The sequence below is a fragment of the Chlorocebus sabaeus genome, chromosome 20 (assembly GCF_047675955.1).
Source record: "Chlorocebus sabaeus isolate Y175 chromosome 20, mChlSab1.0.hap1, whole genome shotgun sequence".
Lineage (NCBI taxonomy): Eukaryota > Metazoa > Chordata > Mammalia > Primates > Cercopithecidae > Chlorocebus > Chlorocebus sabaeus.
In genome coordinates this window covers 76261771-76281451 of record NC_132923.1, presented here as the reverse complement: position 1 = coordinate 76281451, position 19681 = coordinate 76261771, and the positions used below count along the sequence as shown (strand labels likewise).

The 19681-nt window shown below is 37.7% G+C and overlaps 1 long non-coding RNA gene across 1 annotated transcript in view; it reads right to left on the bottom strand.

Moving 5' to 3' along the window:
- The window catches only part of LOC140709374 (uncharacterized), a 103863-nt gene that overhangs the window by 17516 nt on the left and 66666 nt on the right, over window positions 1-19681 (bottom strand). Inside the window, exons 5-6 of the long non-coding RNA XR_012089885.1 lie at window positions 10041-10154; window positions 7999-8183 (exon numbers count right to left, since the gene is read on the bottom strand). This is a non-coding gene — a long non-coding RNA (uncharacterized lncRNA). The remainder of the gene's footprint in view (window positions 1-7998; window positions 8184-10040; window positions 10155-19681) is intronic.

The window sequence follows — 19681 nt, the reverse complement described above, 5'->3', positions numbered from 1 at the left end:
CTTTGGAAAACAGTTTGGCAGTTCCCCAAAATATTAAACATATAGTAACCATATGACCCAGCAATTACACTTCTAGATATACACCTAGAATAAATGAAAGCATATGTCCACACAAATTCATAACATTGTTATTCAGAATAGCCAAAAGGTGGAAACAAACCAAATGTTCACCAACTAATGAGTAGATAAACAAAATGTGGTATATTCACACAGTAAGATAATATTCAGCCATGAAAAGGAATGACATACTGTTACATGGTATAATATGGATGAACCTTGAAAAAATCATACTAAGTAAAAGAAGTCAGATACAAGTTATATTATTCCACGTATACTAAATTTCCAGAATATACTAATCCATAGAGACAGAAATAGATGATTTGTTGCCAGGGGATAAAGGAAGGAAGGTATGGGAAATGACTTCTAATAAGTATGAGATTTATTTTGAGGATAATGAAAATAGTCTAAATAGATTCACAGCTTTGCCACTAAACTAACAACCACTGAATTTTACAATGAGTTTTTGGCATATAAATTATATCTCAATTTTTTTTAAAAAAAGGTTTCCTATGATTTCAATATATGACATCATTACTCCATCACTATTGCATTCATTAACAGTTAAAATTTTGGCAACACTTTGACTTCCTGTCTTCCCAACATATAAGAACATTGTCAAATACTTATAGTTCTCTCTTCAAGTTTTCCCCCAATCCATTACCTCCAAAACAGGGATCATCTTTAATATAAGTATGGGGGAAGAAATTAATATTCCTCTGTACTTACATAAAGTTCTATCCTTCATTTATCAGTATCAAGACATCCCCATAACAATGAGAGAACAAAATAATTGATTTGCCCAAGGATATATAACTAAGCTGGTTTGATACCCCAGACCTTTAGTTCTAAGTCCAACATTTATTTTACTGCACTACATTGTGCAATGTTATACGAACACATGTGCAATCACTAAAAGTATCAGAAACAGGGAGGACAACCCACTGCATCTGACCCTAAAGGAAGGAAGACGAAGATCATAGAAATACGGGTAACCTCCCATTCAGAGCTGCTAGGATAAGAGAATGATCATGACTTGAAGGTCGTCTGACTTCCCCCAGTTGGAGAAGTAAGAATTGTTCAAACGCCAGTCAGTTGATAAGGAAAGAGCATCCCAGCTTTGCTAATCACTACCTAATAATCACATTTTCTGAATTCAGATGTTTGTTACACAAAATTATTTTTACATAAATTAATCATCAAAACTCTAGATCAAAGCTGCTCAATCTGAAGCTATTTTGCTCCCCCGCCCGGGGACATTCGTTAATGTCTGGAGATATTTTTGTCACAACTGGGTAGGGGGTTTTTGAGGGGAGAAGTGCTACTGGCAGATAGTCAGCAGAAGCCAAAGATATTGCTAAAAATCCTATGATGCACACAACAGCTCCCCAAACAAAGAATTGCCTTGTCCAAAACGTCAGTCTTGCTGAGGTTCAGAATCACTGTTCTGAATGCATTTTTCAGTTACTAACAATTGCAAGATGTATTCCCAACTGGCAGACCTCTGTTGTTTGATTTTAGAGGACTTCCACAAAAATAATCTGTGGCCCCAAGAGCCTCAGGCTTTACTCAAAATTGAGAGTTCTTGTGGATTTAATTCAGTTGAATTTAAACTCTAATATTTACCTACTGTGCTGGAAACACAAGGCTATGAACTATTGGGGGTATATGCAAATAGTTATAACATGTTCCATACCCTTTGGGAACTTATAATTTATTAAATGTGGCAAGTTTCTAGATAATCCAGGCTATATATTCTTAGTACCTACATGATAGGTGTTTTACAAATATTTTTTAAATGAGTAAGAAAAGCCTCTCAGTAATTTTTCAAAATCTTCCCCACTTTCATAGGTGTCAATGCCCAACTGCACCATCTCATTTTTGTCAGAGGGCTTTGCCTTTTACTTGATAAAGAAAAATGGAGGTTACAACATGAACCAACTGTAGCCTCTTCATCCCCTCATGTACTTCTGGACCCATATTTTCCTCCTTTCAAGTCAAAGAGTATTAGGTGCCTCTCATGCTAGATAAGGCCAACCCTTTCGTTGTTTTCATATCCCTCTCCCCTAATTCTATTATCTTCCAGTTCTGACTCAGTCAGTAATCAGTAATACCTACTTTGTGTAAAGCAGATGATTCAGCAATCAAAATATAGTACATGTTCAATGATTATAGCTTTTATATTCCCTCTCCAGTCCAAATTTCTCCAGTCTGGAAATAAAATCTCCTTTTAATCTTGTATCCACCTGTATTGTTTTTCTTCTCTTTAAAGTCTAGCTTTTTTGTGTCCCTACTTTCTTATTTCTCATTCATTTTACATTCTGGAATCTTATTCTGCCTCTCCCACTCACTGAAACTACTTGTGAAGAGCTATTCATTGATGATCTTCATGATGAAAAATTCTTAGCTGCTTCTTCAACTCCTGAAGCATGTGCCATTTCCTACAAAAAGGACGTATACACCCACACAAACAAACTTTTTATAATATTTTCAAAGAATTTACTGACACAACTATTGATCTAGTTAAGAAGTGCTGTAGTTTACAGAATTTAGTCCTCACTGGAAAACTCTGTTGCGTTTAACACTGTTTTATCTCCAACGGATGCCTGAGACCAGAGATAAGAAAACATTCTACAATTACTTCTTGAGCAACTATTCCATGCCAGATGTTGTGCAGTATAGTAAAATAACAGAGATAATAGAAAAAGATCCCCATCTCAAAGGAACTCACAATATGTATTTTTGTGAGGAAAGAGTGAGTAGCTCTGAAATTTCAAACCTGAATGTATTATGATTGAGAAGTAAATACGATATCCAGATGGAGAAATTCAATATTATTTAGAAATTGGTGAGAGAAAGGGTGTTGGGAGAGAAAGGGTGGTGGTTGGTGCGCCTGGTGCTCATCAGGAAGATTTGACCAGGTAAGGTGAACCTAAGTCAAGGTGATATTAGATAAGATTCCAAAGTTCTTATTCTTTAGATAGCCTCCCAGAGAGAAATAGAAAGATGTAGTATCTCGGCAAGAAATTCAAAATATAAGCAGATTGTGAACAAAGCCATGGTCACCCGTGTTAGATGGATGTGATGGATCTAAACCTAAATCCATAAGATGCAATGTCTGAGACCTTGAACAAATATATAACCCCATTTAAGTGCTAATACCCTCACCTAGCATATCATGTTGAGAATAAGTAGTCAAATAACATATATAGAAGACTTACTATATATATAGCACATAGTAAAGAGTAATTAAATTATAATACTATCATTATTTTTACTATTAGGATTTGATTTAATTAAATGTCCATTTATAATTTCTTGAAGACCAGGAAGCCAAATATGCAAAATTCTCCAAAGATCAACATTTTTCTGATTGTTAAACGTCATGTTCAGGAAAAAGAGCCAAAAAATCATATTTAATAAACTATAATTTCCTGGCATCAATTCCTTGAATGTTCCGTACTTTCATTTATATATAGGATGATGATATTTCATGTCCATATTTATAAGCCTAATGCTGTAAGAGTTTCTCAGTTATTTTAAAAACTTGTTGAAATTAATAAAGTGAGTCATTCATTTATTCATTCAACAAACACTCATTGAATGCATTCTATCATTCTACATGACAAGCATTGTGACAAGTGTTGGGGATACAGGACAGAGAAGACTATGCTCTCACAGAGCTCACAGTCTAGTAAGGTTATAAATACCATCATTTTACTAATGTGTAATTAGCTTTGATAAGCATCATGGATAAAAATATAGAGAGTTAAGAAATCATGCAGTAAAGAATTTAATCCTTTTGGAGGTTCAAACAAAGTTTCCCTGGAGAAGTGGTATTTAAGCTACAATCTGAAGATTCAGTTGGGTAAAAGGCACCAGGGAAAGAGTTTCCCAGGCAGGAGAACAGAATATGTTAGGACACTACAGAGGGAGGGTGCAGGATAACTTTGATAAAGAGAAAAAGGAGAAAATCTGGCTCTACAACTTAGTAAATGTGGTGGCATAGAGGTGTGCCACTCAGATTCCTGTTGAAAAAGACTTTCTCTGAGAAGCATGACTGACTGGCAAAATCCAGAAAAAGCACTCTGGATCCAGCAAAGTGTTCAGAGTGAGGCCAATCTTTTGCCAAGTTGCTCCTAGCCAATGACTGAGTGCAGCATGGATACCAGAGCCAGGTCATTACCATTTGACATGAGACATGCCTCTAACAGTCAATCTCTGTTTAGGGACTTCCCATCAGCCTAGCCAACATTTTCTCAGAACTGTACTGTGGTGTGAGGTTCTTCGCATTTATCCTCCATCCTTTCCTTTCTCCTCTGACAGTTTTCAAACCTGGATAGTGATTTGAAGGCCCCTGTTCACTTTCCCTTTATCATGCACACACTTTAGATCAAATCCACATGTATAATTTTAACTTTACGGTAGACTACCTCTGGCCTAATCTGACTTTAAAAATTGGTGGCTCTGACATAATTAAGCCCATAATGGGTAGTTTCAGAGGCATGTTCTTTTGGTGCCTCATAGACAAGCCTTATGTCTCTGCTAGGGCCCAGTAACACACACGTAACTCTTTTTTCAAAAGACATATTCTCCATTGCAGATGGCATAGCTTTGCTCCAGAATCACAGGGGCCTGTGCTGTGATTCTGTCAACGGGGCTTACCATAATTCCATACAACATCTTTTTCCACCACTGATACTTACAATAACATAGGGTATGCAAAAGCAGCAGGGCTGCTTGCACTACAGCTGAATCTGCTACCATTTTCCAAGGCCATCAATAATTCATTAGTTGGTAGAGGGGTACCAACATCACTCCTCTATAGGCCAGGGCTGACCAGTAGGAGATAAGTCTCAAAGCTAGGTTCCTTAGTAACCTTGGGCATGATGGAGTCCCTATGACTTGTGGTGACAATATTTAAACACAAGAATCCAGACCTACTGTGACCTGGGCATTCCCTTTGACTAGGGTTTGTTCGTAGGTCCATAATGATGAAATCATCAGCACTTATGGCATTTAATTCTTTATTGAAGATGGATGTCTTGTGCCAGGAACTATCTGTCCCCCACATTCCACTCAGGATGCCATCCTCATTGCCAGCCAGTTAATGAGTGAGCCAGTCCCCAAATCTCTGTCTTCTCAGACCACTCTAGGTATCACCTAGTTTTCCTTTTAGAGCCTCAGAGAAGCAGACAACAAAATGGGATTCAATGCACAAAAAATTTATTGGGGAAATGCGTAGTTACATAACAGTCAAATCCAGGAGTGGATTCAAAAGACACCATAAAGAGAAGATCATCATTAAGCTATGGGCAGTGAACCTCTTCATCCACAATATGTGGAAGGAAAAGTAGCCTGGAGTGACAAAAATCAGAGTTTCATGGGCAGCAGTTATTAGTTAATCACCTGGCCAGATTGTAGACACTTGGATGTAAAAGCCTGCAGGATTAGAGACATGGCGATCTGGAATAGTGGCATGTGGATGGACAGAGAGTCATAGAGGAAGTGAGAGAACACGAAGTAACAAAAGTTTTTTTTTACACATGAATGTACACGAGAAAGCACCTACCATGGGAGAGACACTGAAGAACAACGTAAACACATGACTCAGCAAGATGACATAAGCCAGCTTCATCATTAGACACCCCAAAACTAGTGTGATCAACATATAAATGGAGAAGCCCCAGAGGCATAAATGTAGACATCCACACGCAGGCCAAACAGCATGGATGTTCTCCTACCAAGTCTGGTTAAACTTCTGTTGAGTCTGAATGTCCAACGCATCCAGCCATTTCATAGCAAGCTGGCCATGTTGAGTCTCTTCCATCCTAGATGGCAAGCTATTCTATGGGTTGGTTTTCCTGCTTACAGAGTTTTAGCCAGTACCACAATCTGGGGACACAGGGGATGTCTGATTCACAAGCATGGAGTATCAGACAGCATAGCATCTGACAAAGGACCCACCTCACAGTGAAAGAGATACAAGACTGGACCCATGACTATGAGATTCACAGGTTGTTTAGGAACAAAAAGTAACTATAACACTTTTAAATACTTTTTTATATTCATGTCCACAGCGTTTCCACCCGAACAAAACAAAATTCAGCAAGTCTTATGTGACTTTCTAACAAGAATCACTTTCCAGTTTCCAGTGACATGTTCCTAATGTCCATGTGATATAAGACAATTAGAAATTTAGAAATTACCTGAATGGAAAGAAAAATATTTTTAAGTGAAAATAAATAAATAACGCAAATGAACAGAAAAATAGAACAGAGTACCCAAAAGCTGTGTGACCATATTAAATGGTCTAGCATACGTGTAATTGGAGCCCAAAAAGGAGGAGAGAGAGAGGCAGAAAGAAAAAGGTTTGAAAGAATAACATCCAAGAATTTTGCAAAATATAACAAAACACATCAAACTACAGATCTAAGAACCTCAGAGGACTTTGAGCAGGACAAATACTATATGTTATACTCCATTTGGCTTATTATCTCAAGAACATTGTAAAGTAGCAAAGTGGATATTGATATTTCTTATAGATTAGGAAGGATTAAGTAGGTTTTGTCCACAGTCACATAGTTGGCCTGGAGGCAGAACTCTGAAGACTACTGGGGACTTCTTTGCCCTGTCTCCTTCTTTTCCTTTCCTTGAATGTTTTTTGTTGCCTCTCCCATGTATTTGCTGGGCAGTCTTGGACTTATTACTTGAATTTCACTTCTTTTTTTTAAAAAAGGACTCTAATAGTACAGGATTGATTCCTGAAAATACATTTAAAGAACCAGGAAAGAACTCTGGGAATAATTCTGCACTCTAGAATCCCCGTGACTTTGGGGTGTGGGCACTATCTGTGAATCTGCTTTCTCTCTGAGTTATGGGCAAGATATAAGCATGGGTTTCTTCTACTCCTAGATTCCATATTTACCAGAGAATTCTATGGTTCCTGTTCCTTATCACGGCTGGAGGTGAAAGACGAACAGGGCAGGCCTTATTTGGTGATTAACTTTTGTACATTATATTCTCCAATTGTTTTTTTTTTCCCTAGCTTAGAAAATTATATTTATCTAGGATATTTGTTTATTAGAGGTGATTATGTGGAAGGAGGTTTGTAGCAAATTTTTCCCTGTCTCATCCTCTAACCTCTTCCAAGTATTTCCTTGTTACACCTGAGCTGTTTTTTTTTAACTATAAAAATTATAATTTGATTTTTTAATTTTTACTCTTCATTTCCTCCAGTGACAGCCTACCTTTCTTTGCAGCAATACTGGTTTCTTATTTCTGAGTCTGAATGGAAGAATGTCACAGAATAAAACAGATGTGCACAGGAAAACGGAGAAATAAAAGCACACCAGTTTATTATATTGCATACTATCATCACTGTCATTATTGTCAATATTATTGAATCATAATTAGTTTAATAAACAAACATTTCTTTATTGTTCCTAAAAGCAATCTATGCCCATTGTATCCATAAAAGCCAAGAAAAGCTTGCTGTGGACACTCCGGCAATCATCCAGCCACCTCCTAAATTATTTATGACATAGCTCCTGTATCCTTCCAGCTGCTAGCTCCTGGCCCTTAGCTTGAGGGCTTCAGGTATCCCTAAATTTTGGTTTCCCTGCCTTGGTTCAGAATACTTACCGCTAAACTATTGACTCTTTCCTTCCTGACTCTTTCAACTAGAAGTCACTACCCTTTTTTTGCCCCCAGGGACCCAAGCTTCAGCACAGATCCTGCTCAGGTTTTGTCCTGAGTCACAGGACAAAAAAGAGCCTGACACACAAGCTCTTTTCAAGGTTGGGTGATAAAAACATTGCAAGGGAATAAAGAATCAATGGCTCCAGACAAAGTTTCTCCCTCTCTTTTTGTCTCTTTCTGTCTGCAAGAAAAAAAAAAAAATGTGCTCCAAAGTATGCAAACATTTATTGTGAAACATACTTCCCCTTTCTGTATAAAACGATGTAAACACATCCGCTAACATATGGGTCCATGTGTTCCTTCACTAAGGTGTGATGAGGCTCAGCGCGGCATAAAAACCAGGTGATGGGAGCTTGCCACAGTGCGGGCACAAGTGTTGCTGTCTCCTGAAGCAGGTGCGTGGAAGCCCATGTGAGTAGAAGGCCCTGTGAAGGAAAAGTGTGGTTACTCAGACCCACAGCTTTAACACAGGAGTATTAGGTTCCAAGTTCACTCTGTTTATTTAGCACCTTCTGTTTGAACTTACTGGGCTTCAGATCTTACTAAGTCCTAAAAAATCACCTTACAGAATAAAAATTATAGCCACATCAGCTGAGAGCTGAGGATGCAGAGATTAGGTGAACTTTCTACAGTAGTGATTCTCAAATTTTAACATCCTAAGAATCACTCAGAAGGCTGTATAATGCAGATTAAATAGAAGAAATAAGTTCCCAGTACAGTAGGAATGACTTAGTTAATAATTTATTGCACATTTCAAAAGAGCTGGAAGAAAAAATTTGTAATGTTTCCAACACAAAGAAGTTACATGTTTGGAGTGATGGATATTCCAGTTACCCTTATTTGATCACTACACACTGTATACAGGTATCAAAATATCACATGTACCCAAAAAATATGTATGACTATTATATATTGACAAAAATAAATAAATTTTAAAAATACACAAATTGCTGAGTATGACATGGCTCTCCCCCACCCTGCTGAGTTTCGAATTCAGTAGTTCTGGAGTGGGGCTGTACAATTTGCATTTCAAACATGTTCCTAGGTGATACTGATGCTGCTGGTCCAAGAACCACACTTTGAAAAACACTTCTCTAGCACGCAATGCACGTGACTGGGGTCAAAAGTCCTGATAAACTAAAGTCAGAAACACCAGACAGTAGTGCTCTAAAAGGTACTATTAGTCAAAATCAGGAAAGAAAAGAAAATCATCATGCTCAGGAAGAGGGACAGGGAGGAAAACTGGATACCAGGCCCATGAGGCTGGAGCAGTGCTGTCAATATTTACTTTCAAATGCTACCCTCTTAACTGCTTTATTCTTTTGTCATATAGTAAACTTAGATAACACCAAAAAGTAGGACTTCCAAACAGAAATAATCTGTTTGTGTGTGTGTGTGTGTGTGTGTGTGTGTGTGTGTGTGTGTATTTATAGGTGAGACTCCTTCCAGCTCATTGATTCACTAATTGAAGTTCTTCTAAGTGTGGGCACCCCATTGGCTATGGGAGAAGCGGGAATGGACTAAAGGTACTGCTCTTGACTTTGGAGGTCTCATAATCTAGCAAATGTGTCCATCCCAAATCAGATCATGACACATGCCAGACACAGAAAGAGGGCGGTTTAATTAATGCTAATTTGAAAGAGGTAGTGTCAGAGGAGGCTCCATGGAGGAGGTGACATTTAAATGGATCTTGAAGGATGAGCAGGGGTTTAACTGGCAGGGACATTTGAAGAATAGCATTTGTCTTCTATGTGAAAGGAAAAATAATTTTCTTTTCCAAGGAAGGAATAATATTTCATCTCAGAATCATTTTCATCCATATTGAAAGAAACCTATTATTTAATGTCAATAGATATCCAAAATGAAGGTAAAATACAGAATAGGGAGTAGTTGGAATAAATATGTTTCACAAAGGCAAAATATCTCCCTGAATAGAAAGGTTTTTTTTTTTTTAATCCTTATCTCTTTCCTGCTGACATGCCTCAAGGGAGCGTTTTCATTTAAAGCTGTTGAATTTCCTGAATTCCACTGTGTATTTCAGCAAACTTCTTAGAGTCAGAGTGTGAAACAAAGAAAATTTGTACTACCAGAACACCCTCAACATTCCACAGGCAGCTTATTGGTTGGAAGAATTAGCTATAGGTGTTAATAATAGTAAAATACAATAATTATGATAGGCATTGCTTTATAATTTTCACTAACAGATTTGTATTATGCTGCTTGGGCTGGTATAACAAAATACTGTAGCAGAGTGGCTTAGACAATAGAAACTTACTTCTCACAGTTTTGGAAGCTGGAAGTCCAAGATCAATGTGCTGGCAGGGTTGGTATCTGGTGAGACCTTTCTTCCTGGCTTGCAAATGGCTGCCTTCTCACTGTCCTTATGTGGCTTTGCACTGTGTGCACACACAGAGAGAGGTATCCCTGAGAGCTCTTCCTTTTCTTGTAAGGGCACCAGTCCTATCAGACTAAGGCCCCATATTAATGACCTAATTTTAACCTCAATTCCCCCTTAAACACCGTATCTCCACATACAGTCACATCAGGGGTTAGAACTCAACACACAAATTTGGGGCGGGGGACATAATTCAGTCCATAATGGTACTGTGAGTTTCTCAAAGTCAGCTTATTTTATTAGTCCCCTGTACTTTCTAATCCATTTCCTCATACACAGTAGGCCATTTGACTTGAATGGACTCACATTTACTCCCACGGTGAATTACCCTAGCAGCACCATGAGTTGGGCAGGGTAGCAGCACCATGAGTTGGGCAGGGGAGCTATTATCACCCCCAATTTACACATCAATAATCACGGCTCACAGTAAGTATATAGTATATGCCAAGTACTTGTTCAACTCTGCATAAATTAACTGTCATTATTCTTCTTTCATTAATGAGGAAATTGAAGCCCAGAGAGGTTAAATAATTGCCCAAGATGAGATATTAAAAGGCAAAGCCAGTATTCAAACCCTAGCAGGCCAGCTCCAGACCCCACAGTTTTAGCCATGATGCTATGCATCCTCTCCTGATGGCCACCAAAGTCCTGTGGCTTACCAAAGCTTTCTTATTTGGTGGCTGTATTGGTGCCCTAGGGCTGCCATAACAAGTTATCACAAACTTGGTGGCTTAAAACAATGGAGATTTACTCTCTCCCAGTGATGCAAGCCAGAAGTCCAAAATCAAAGGGTTGGCAAGGCCCCACAGCTTCCATCCCTGGTCTCTTTAGCTTCTGGTGGCTCCAGGGAGCCCTTGGCTTGTAGCGGCATCACTCCAATCTCTACCTCCATTCATACATGGTCTTATCCTGTCTCTGGGACTCTCTTCTGTGTAACTCATGTAAAAATAAATTGTCATTGGATTTAGAGCCCACCTAGATAACCCAGGATGATCTCATCTGAATATTTTTACCTTAATTACGTCCACATAGTACTTTTTTCCAAATAAGGTCACATTCACAAGTTCTGAAAGCAGAATGTGGACATACGTTTTGGGATACCACCGTTGAGCCCACTACTGCACAAATAGCCACCTATAATCCAGGAAATGGAGTAATATCAGTATATCCTCTGCCTGGCATTTTTTCCTAGAATCTTATCCTCTTTCCCCCTCCTCAGACTCATCAACATGGGTACTCTGGTTCCCATCATGTAAAACATGTCCAATCCTTAGTTATGAGTAGTTGACTCATGGTGCACACTAACTCAAACTTATCCAAGATGTACCTTCCCTAAGAAGTTTCAGCTTGAGGCAAAGAGAGAAATGGGACAAAAACAGGTTTTTTTGTTTGTTTAATTGGTTGGTTGGTTGTTCTTGGAAGCCATGTTTACCAGCAGGGCTGGGCTAGGTTGAGCTGAGACAAGCAAGGGATCTAGGGTACCAGACTTAGGTATTGGCCCATGCAAGGCACTGAGAGTGATAGCCTCATTAAATATGAGACCTAAGGTGTCTTACTTGCCTCATTCTAATCCTCCTGACCTTGTTTCTTGGTATGAGCAGCAGAGGGTTAGAGGAGACCCTGGTGGCAGAGGCAGGGGGACAGAGACATGAAAGAGAGAGAGAACTGGTGGTATTCAAGCGACTGGTTCGGGTTTTCTTGAAGCTTAGTAAGATCTCTGTTATTTGGTTCTATTACATGCTCCAGTATCCATATTAATATGTTCTTTTTTCTATTATTATTATTATCAATAGTTTAAACTTGTTTGAGTTGGCTTTCTATCATTTGCAACCAAAAGAATTCCAAACTAAAGTCTCGGTGTTTTAACCCCTTATCCTTGCTTTCCCATTATTTCCTAGTGTTAAGAGACTGAAGCAAAGAGAGGAAGATGATTTCCATGAAGCCATAGCACCTATGAAAGTGGAAACCCTGGTCTCAGCATGACAACATCCACGTGGTTAAGAAGGTTCTCTCAAAGACATGAAACTGGCTCCTCCTTCCTTTCGTTTTTCATAAAATTTGTATATTTTGTCCTTTCAGTGTGTAGACAGGTAGAAATTTTAATAAGTGATTTAAGAAAATCTGTATGAGCATCAATGATTACACTATGCCCTTGGGTACTAATTAAATATATTTGGCTATTTTACCATGCACAAAGTGGGCCAGAGTGCTGTGTTTTTATTATTCTGCTGTGGCTGTTCACGGATTTTCTTCTTTTCTCATCTGTAGTTTTGAATATACCTGCTGCTTCTAATATGCCATTTTCAATGTTTTAGAAAAATCAAAGGGTAAATAAATTAGCATAGACTAATTAACACTTCATTTTTAAGCTTATAACAAAAATGATATAAATCCCCTCTGGAAACTCTTGATCTCACTCTGACCTCAAACATATCTTCCTTGTGTCAGACACAGAAAAGAAAATGTCCTAAACAGAGCCACCATTAAATCATCTTCCAATACAATGCCTTCTCCTCTTCCTTCTACAAAATAGAACCTTTTGTAGAAAGATAAAAGGAATTATAGAATGTATTCAATAAGGTCAATTTTCTTCTGTCTCATTTCCTGGTTTGCTTATATGGGAAACGGTTTTACTTTCTGTATCTGGGCACCATCCCCTTTGAAGTTATCATCATGGACCACATAACGTTTCCCTCAATGACAGACCACATATACTGCAGTGGTCCCAGAAGACTGTAGTACTATATTTTTATTTTTACTGTACCGTTTCTATTTTTGGATATGTTTAGATACATAACTATTTACCATTGTGGTACAGTTGCCTACAACATTCAGTACACTAACATGCTGGACAGGTTTGTAGCCTGGGAGCAGCAGGCTGTGCCATAGTCTGGGTGTGCAGTAGGCCACGCCATCTAGGTTTGTGTTAAGTACACTAGATGACATTCCCACAACATCAAAATTGCCCAGATGTATTTGTCAGAGCACACCCACGTCATTACGTGATGCACGACTGTAATAACAATAACTGCCATTTGCTGAGTACCTCGTCTATCACAGGAATTTTACTGTCTCTCTCACTGAACCCTCACAAGCCTCTTATTTAAAAGTTAACAGCCCCTTTTCATAATGAGAATACTCCAGTTTAGAGAGGGTAAGTAGGTTGCTCAATGCCACAGACCTAGAGAATGTTAAAGCCAGGATGTAGGACCCAGCGCCTGTGTTCTTTCCATGGTACCAGGCAGGGTCAGAGTGTGTCTGCCCTTTGCAAGCATTTACCTTTTCTCCAAGGGAAAGAATAAAGGAAGTCTTGGGATCTGCTGTGTTCCTGAGCAGTTCACATTGACTTGTCATCTACCTGAATTTATTTCAGAGTAGCCAAGTAATCTATTCTACTCCAACGCAGCTGAGAATATCTTTCCTGCTCCAAAACCAAGCCCAGCACTAGGTTGGTTGACTTCTGCCTGATTTTTTTAAGTTGATAAATTCTTTCCTATCTCTTTCACTGCTGCAATCCTTAGTGCATTTTTCTTCATTTGCTAAATGTTTAATGCTCTCTTTCTCATTTTCAAACTCTTTCCCATATAGATAGTGTCTCCTTATTTCCCCTGGGCTGTTTTATTTCCCCAAATTGTTCATCATATGTGATAATATGAAGAATCTGTAACAGGGCTTCAGAAGACTAGCTTCTCACTTTAGCCCTTTCCAGACCGATGTGACTACGGGCAAGTCACTTTCACTCACTGAGCTTTGTTGTCCTTGTTTGTTAAATGGAAAATCGTGTTTTAGAATCTCTAAGATCCTTGCCAACTCATCCCTCTGCCAGTTTCACTACACGGTGATCTGCAAAACCTTCACTGTTGTGAATAAACGAGACACCACCTCCTTCATTTTCCTCTTCCCCAAAAGAAAAGTCTCCCACAGGCTGTCTTCCAAAAGGAAGAGGAGGAATTTAATTTATTCTTCAAACTCCTGGATGCCTTCCATATCATCGTTTGACACTCATTTATTTAACTAACAATTACTGACACCTAACAGGTCAAGCCCAATGACTCTGTGTTGGAACCTAGAGATTAAGATGAGAAAAGCGCAAACCCCATCATCAGACACAAACTGGCACATAATGGAATCACAGAGAGGGGGAAAGTCTCTCATCATGGCAGGTGCTGGCACTAAGAACATTCTTCCAGAAGTGTTTATAGTGAAGCTAAGTCTCAAAAGCTGATTAGTGATGTGTTTAAGTGCCCAGACTCTGCAGTCAGACAGATCTAAGATCAATGTTGCCTGAAATAATCACTAGCTATATGATCTTGAACAAGTTACTTGACCTTTCCATGTCTTATTTTTCTTCATCTGTAAAATGGGAACCACATTACTAAATTCATAGGATTTGGGGGAAGAGTAATGTTTATTAACTAAAAACATAAAGTATATACTACTATACCAAATCCCAACAATGTTGTGGTAAGAAACATATTATAAATATATATAATGATATTCAGTCACACACCATATAATGACATTTTGGTTAACAAAGACTGCGTATACAAAAGTAGTCCCATAATATTATAATACTGTATTTTAAGCGTACTTTCCTATGTTTAGATAGGTTTAATACACAAATACTTACCACTGCGTTACAACTGCCTGCAGTGTTCAGTATAGTAACATGCTGTACAGATTTGTAGCCTAAAGGCAATAGACTATGTCACATAGCCTAGGTATATAGTGGGGTATATATACCATCTAGGTTTGTGTAAGTACACTCTATGACAGAGGTGTCCAATCTTTTGACTTCCATGTGCCACATTAGAAAAAGAAGAATGGTCTTGGGCCACACATAAAATACACTAACATTAGTAACAGCTGATAAGCTAAAGGAAATCACAAAAAACTCATAATGTTTTAGAAAAGTTTACAAATTTGTGTTAGGTCACATTTAAAGCTGTACTGTTGCATGTGACCCACACACCGTGGGCTGGACAAACTTGATCTATGATATGTTCACACAATAATTAAGTGGCCTAATGATGCATTTCTTAGAGCATAGCCCCATCACTAAGCAACATAGGAATACATACACAGATACACACATTCTCAAATACATATATTTGTGTGTGTGTGTGTGTATATATATATAGTCTCAAAAATTCCAGGTACAATTATAAACACTTTGTATGTATTAATTCATTTAATACTCACTGTGACCCTATGATTTAGATACTATTATTATTCCCATTTTAGAGATGAAGAAACAGGCACAGGAAGAATAAGTGATTACTCCAAGCTGCCAGAGCCTGAATTCTGACCAAGATAGTCTGTCTCTGGAGTCTATTCTCTCAAGTACTGTGCCTCCTACCTCTACTAACCTAACCATAACCGTCTGCCACCTTGATGCAGTCCTGTGAGCTCTGAAGTGCAGTAAGCCCTTGTGGAGCTGTCAGTATAGTGGAGAAACACAATCAAACAAAACAATAATCATGAACCGTGAAATCACTTCCTGGGTTTCTGGGCTCCTGGACTGGTTTAGGACCCAGGCCTGTCCAGTTAGATTACCACATCCCATAGAGATTGGTCCAGCGATCTGCACACGACCCAAACTGACTCTAGAATTGTTGCTATATGAATGGGAAAGGAGAGTTCTTTTCAGTAGAGTTGCCTGGAGCTGCTGGTGCCAGGGCCAGCTTGGGCCTGAAGCCAACAGAGAAAGAGGAAGAGCCATGAGACGAGGAGGAACAGATCCCTGGCAAGACCCACTGCTGCATCCTGAGCCTCTCAAACCTCTGTTTTGTTTAAGCCACTTTGGTTAGATTTCTGTCACTTTCACATGACTCCTAACACACTCAGGAAAGTATATATAATTATCTTTACACAGTACCACTAACCACCTGGAAGCTATGTGTACAGCCATTTTTAAAGAACAAGTAAGAGTTAATCAAATATAGAAGCACAAATTGTTCTCTGTAGAGGAACATGAATGTGCAATAGCACAGAGGTACAAGAGATCATTGCTTATTAATGGAGAGTGAATTCCATAGTAATCCAGCTGTAACATCCAAACCTCATCTTATTATTGTCTTCAACTGACCTCCAGATAATTCACCTTTAATGAGAACTTCAGTAACCGGCCAGGAATTTCCCACTTCATTTCTTTCCAAGCCCTGGAAAATTTTAAGCATCTACGCAGATATATTCTAATTTGCTACTTCTCCTACATTTATAGCGAATTGGCTAAAACTGCCAGATTACTGATCTCAAGGCACTGGGTCTTTGAGATCAGCAAAAACACTATGTTTCTGTAAGTCTTACTAAGCATCTTACCAGGCTGGTCTAGTGCACTCAGCCTTTCCTGATCAGCCTGTCCTTCTGCATGTAAACTATTATGATGTTTATCTCATGGTAAAGAAATAGAGTCTCAGCAAGGTGATGTAGTTGACTTGAAATTGAGGTTTGGCTGGGTAGTGCTGGGACTTGTCCCACTCCCAAGCCTATGCTCTTTGCATTATGTGGCCTTGGTTAACACTTTTGTCGTAACTGAAACATGAGATTTGGCCATAATACTATTATCCATTGTCATTGTATGATTTTCCAGAGATCCTTTGTATTCATCCCCAAACTCTGATAAAGGCTTATGGGACTGTGCCTTAATTCCACATGGAAGACAGCACAGTACCCCCACCAGCTGACCACTGGGAGAGATGTCAATGAGAGAAAACGTGCAACAATCAGCCAAACTTCCCTTGTCAATCCCTAGCTGATTGTACTGGGGCTTCTTTCCTGGAGTCACTGGAAATGTCACTTGCAAGGGGCACATTGTAGAGGCCATGAATTTGAAATGTAGAATACCAGATCTCTTTATGCGATGTGAATATCATTGTTATTGGACTAGACATCTGTTTTGTGAGCTCCTTAGGAATCCATGTTGCCTTTCAGTTCTTCATTATCTCATTGGACCACTAGCTGAAACGGCCTCTTCACTGGCCTTCCTGCTTCCACTCTTGCTTTGCACATGCCCCTTCCACACTGAAGTCCAGGAAAGCTTTCTGCACCATGATGAATTGCACATATCTTCCCTTCAACCTACTAACCCCTCCCATCTAGGTCAGGGAAGAAAGAACATATGCTGGTTATAGAGAAGCCATTTGTGCCTGGATCTACAGGATGATTCTTTCTTTATAACATAACCCCAAGGCATAGAGGAGACAAAGCAATTCTTATCAATATGTAGCAAGAATTGTTATTTTTCAAGAAATTGGGTCAAAGTCTTAGTAATAGAATAAATGATAAGGCTTCAGGGAAGTACAGACTTAAGACATAAAATCTAAAATCCTTACTAAATGGCTGTAAGCACATCTTTATTGTCCTCGGTACCAGAGGTCACATCTTCCACCATGTCTTACCCCTACTTACTGGAATAATTATTGAAATTGCATTGAAACCAGAATTCAACTTGGGGAAAATTGACAATATTTGTGATGTTGACTGGTTTAATTCATGAGCACAATCTTTCTGTTTATTTCAAGTTTCTTTAATTTCTCTCAGTAATATTTTGTACTTTTCTATGTAAAATTCTCAAATAATTCATTAAATTTATCTCTAATTTTTTAATTTTTTCCAGTTTATAGAAATATAATTAATTTTTGTTTATGGACTTTGAATCTCCCATTATTGTTAAATTCAATTATTAACTTCAACAGTTTGTGTATTCTTTTGATTTTCTTTATAAAACAAGTTTTGAGCTTCATTTCTCTGAACAATGAAAGTTTTCTTTTTTCTTTTCAGTCCTTAAGTCTTCTATTGACTTTGGTCTCACCTTATTTCACTGGGTAGGAACTTCAGAAAATGTTGAAAAGTGGTTGAAAAAGCAAATAATCATCTCGTTTCCAATTTCAAGGGGTAAACTTTCAACATTCCACTAATAAGCATGTTTCTAATAGATACCTATAAGTTTAAGTAATATCCTTCTATTAATAGTTATAAATCTTTGGTTTCTAGTTTGCTGAGAAATTTCTTTTCTATCGTAGGTAGTGTTGACTTTTCCTTAAACTTTTGAGATAACTGTGTGATTTTTCTCCTTTATTTTCTTAATGCAATGATTGATTTTCAAATGTCAAACAAACTTCTACTCCTACATAAACTGAACTTGTTTGTGATGTATTATCCTTTTTTATGATTGGGAAGTCTGTTTTCTAATATTTTTCTCTATAATTTCTGTATCTTGGCTTACAAGAGGGATCGGCCTGTAATTTTTCTTTCTTGTAATTTGCTTTATTATATCTTGGTTTCAAGGTTATGCTGATCACTGCAAATGAGTTAAAACCAATTCCCCTTTTTCTAGTCTCTGAAAGGATTTCTTGTGGAAATGATGTTAATTCTTCTGTAGACTTTTGAAAGAGTTCACCTGTAAGGCTATCTAGACATAGACTTCTCTTTGTGAAAAGATGAATAGTTTATGGATTCAATTTCTTTAACAAATATAGGTACATTTTATATTGATTTATTCCATTGTTAATTTCTTTAAGTTGTATATTTAAGTTGTATATTTCAAGGGATGTATCCATTTTGTCTAAATTTTCAAAGTTTTTGGCATCAAGTTGTTTCCAGTATCTACTTATGATTGCTCTAATGAATTTATCTTTAATAAAGTCCCCTTTTCATTGTTATTGCTGCTTGCAGCTTTCTTTCATTCTCTCTCCTTTTCTTTAATAAATCCTGATGAAAGTTTATCAATTTCACTAGTTTTATCAAAAATATATTTTGGATTGTTTGGTGTTCTTTATTATATAGCTTTATTTTCTATTTTCAATATTTTTTGCTTCTTACATATGTTAAATACTTCCTTGTAGTTTTCTGAAGTCTGATATTATTTTTCTATCTTCTTGAGATAAATGCAGAGATCATCAGTTTCAGCCTTTTTTATGTTGCCATATGAATTTTAAGGGAATACATTTCCCCTAATAGCTTGATCTGCATCCTACAAGTTTGACAGGTCATAATTTTACTACCATTTAGTTAAAAATATTTTCTAATTTTGGCTGTGATTTCTTCTTTGACCCATCTGTCTTTCAAAAAAAATTCAAATATTTGGTAAGTTTGTTTAACTTTTTAAGTTTAGTTTTCATTTTTTGTTACCATTGATTTCTAGCTTAATTCTGCTTCAGCCAAAGAGTAGCCTATACATAGTTTAAAGAAAGTGAAATTTATTAAGGTTTGCTTTTCAGCACAGCATATGGATTAATTTTGGTAAATGTTTCTGTGCACTTGAAAATTATGTGTAGTGTATAGTACATGTATACATGTAGTGTATGTACATGTGTATGGTACATCTTCTCTCATACTTTTACCTCCAAACTTGATGAGACCTTATATTTAAAATTAGTCTTTTATAAACAGCCTGCATTTGAATACCCATCTTGATATACTTTGACTTTTTATTGGAATATTGATAATGTAATTTGCGCTTACTGATTTGTTTGGGTTAAAATCTACTATTCTACTATTTATTTTTCTTTGTCTTTTGTAATTTTT